The following is a 2,500-nucleotide window of genomic DNA, read 5'->3' on the forward strand; positions in this document are numbered from 1 at the left end:
AGGGAAGTAGTGGGAAGAGCAAAAGAGGGAGGGGAGGAGTGGAAGTGGAGGGAGAACGCTGACGGTGGGAGTGAAACACTCAAACTAAGTTAGCTCCTGTACGGTTGCAATAAAATCCATCTAAGTGCTTGAGTTATCGCCGGTCATTTGATTGTCTACAAAGATATGATGTTCATTCAAAAACATGACATGTTCACATGTTACTTTCAGAGGGTCATTCTCAGTGTACTGTTCTGATATTTCACAGTAGGCTACAGTACTGTATATGTGTATGGGACTTAGTATGGTATAGTAGCTAAGCATAGTCTGTAAACCACTGAGAGAGCAGTGAGCAGGGCGAATCACCCAGAATCGTTGGAGCACATAAGGTGACTTGAATGTTACCTGAGGTAGCGGCCTGTGTTTTTCCTGACCGAATGGCCTGACGAGGAAACCCCCTGGTCACTAAAGGAAGAACAGAATTCCACCATCGCGAAAATCAATCTTACTTATACTTACTCCCTGCAGCTCTGACAAGACAAGCCAACTCAGGGTTCTGCAGAGAGAGAGAGAGAGAGAGAGAGAGAAGAGAGAGAGAGAGAGAGAGCAAGAGAGAGAGAGAGAGAGAGAGAGAGAGAGTGAGAGAGAGAGGGAGAGAGAGAGAGAGACAGAAAGAGAGACAGAGAGAGAGAGAGAGAGAGAGAGAGAGAGAGAGAGAGAGAGCAAGAGAGAGAGAGAGGGAGAGACAGAGAGAGAGACAGAAAGAGAGACAGAGAGAGAGAGAGAGAGAGAGAGACAGAAACATCATTAGAGTTGCATGCTGTTGATCAGTCATTACCTTACTGTCCTTTGCCCCTCTGGGCTGTTATCACATGAGACAGAGTGGACTCTTAGCTGACTACAGACAACCTCACACTAACCTCTCAAACCTCTAATCAGATCATGTGATGAGGTCAAACCAAACAAATACCCTAAAAACAGTTGCCCAATTTTATCGACTCAGTACTCTGTTTCCCAAAGGGTAGGTCCAGACCCAGACACGGTTGGTGTCTAGCCAGAAAAAAAAAGACAATAGGAAGTTCTTGATCCCTCCCTTCAACTTCTTCTGAGGGGACTGCTATCTGGCTCTGGGGTATGTTAATAGGGAAGTCTGCCAAGGCTGTTCTCAGATCAACTGGAGGCAGAATCTTCTGATTAAGCGTTATTTCAGGTCACGTCCCCGTTGTAAGGTTTCAGATGATTCTCTTACTGTGAATTTGCCCTTGGTTGGGGGAAATTGAAACGGTTAATTAGTTAATTTAAACTCTCTTACAAATCCTGACTATTTTCAGGATACTTTAGTAAGCTTCTAGCTAGGTTCTGCATCTCTCTCCCCCGCCAAACCTTTCAAAGTGAACGTCATCATGGTCTTCATGCCTTTAAAGTCTGTACCGCACATAACCAATGGTCAGCAGTTAAAAAACAATACATCAAATATGTGATCCTCACTCAAGAAGTTGTCTTAAAGACATCAAATACAAGACAGGAATTATTTTCTAGACTACTAGCCCTCCTTAAAGTATGTGGGAATCTCATATTTCACATATTGAGTCAGTGTCGGATTAGATTTTATATACCTATTAAAGACATTCAGCTGACAACCTCGTTATCTGTGGAGCCCCCCCCCCCCCCCCCTCCGACAGTCCAGTCTTGGTTTATGAGTGCTGCAGCGCTACACTTACAGACCGTAGCGTGAGTGTGACCTGTGTAATGTCCTTTTTAATCAGTGGTAATTGACACAGATAGCCCTTCATCCCCCCACCCTGTCCTTGCCAGCCGACGGAGAAGCCCGTGTCGATTAGACCCACCGTCTACTCTCCTCAACTCTCTCATCGCCAAAGTCCTGATTACAAATCTAATGACTGCCGCGGAATCTTATTAATCACTTTAGTGGTTACGGTTCTCTGTTCTTGAGAAGGAAAGAATGGTCTGCTGTCACCAGGGCCCAGGGGTTTTCCTGGTCAGGTCATGTGGTCAGGAAAAAACACAGGCCGCTACTTCACGCAACATTCAAGTCACCTTCTGTGCCCCGACGATTTTGGGGGTCTCGCTCTGCTCGCTGCTCGCTGCTCTCTGCTCTCTGCTCTCTGCTCTCTCGTCCCCTTAATCCTCTCACCCTCTCCCATGTTCTCACTCTCTGCTTCACCCTTTTCTTCCTCGCCCCCCCCCCCCCCCCCCCTCCCCCTCCCTCCTCCCACCTCCCTCTTTCATACTGTACATTGAGAACATTGCCCACTGGATGGTTTAATTAATATACAGTAACCAGTTTCCTCTTTTACCTCTCCCCCTCCCTCCCCCCCCCCCCCCTCCCCCGCTGAGGGGAAAAATGCGTCTCATTCCAATTTAATGCATGGCCAATTCCCACCTCGACGGAGTAGTAATTAAAATCCACACGCAAGGACCCATTCATCAACAGAGATGACAGAGAGAGAGAGGGAGGGAGGGGGGTCTGTCTCTGTACCCTTGAGTTTTGGAATCAGAA

This window comes from Argentina silus (assembly GCF_951799395.1).
Source record: "Argentina silus genome assembly, chromosome: 7".
Lineage (NCBI taxonomy): Eukaryota > Metazoa > Chordata > Actinopteri > Argentiniformes > Argentinidae > Argentina > Argentina silus.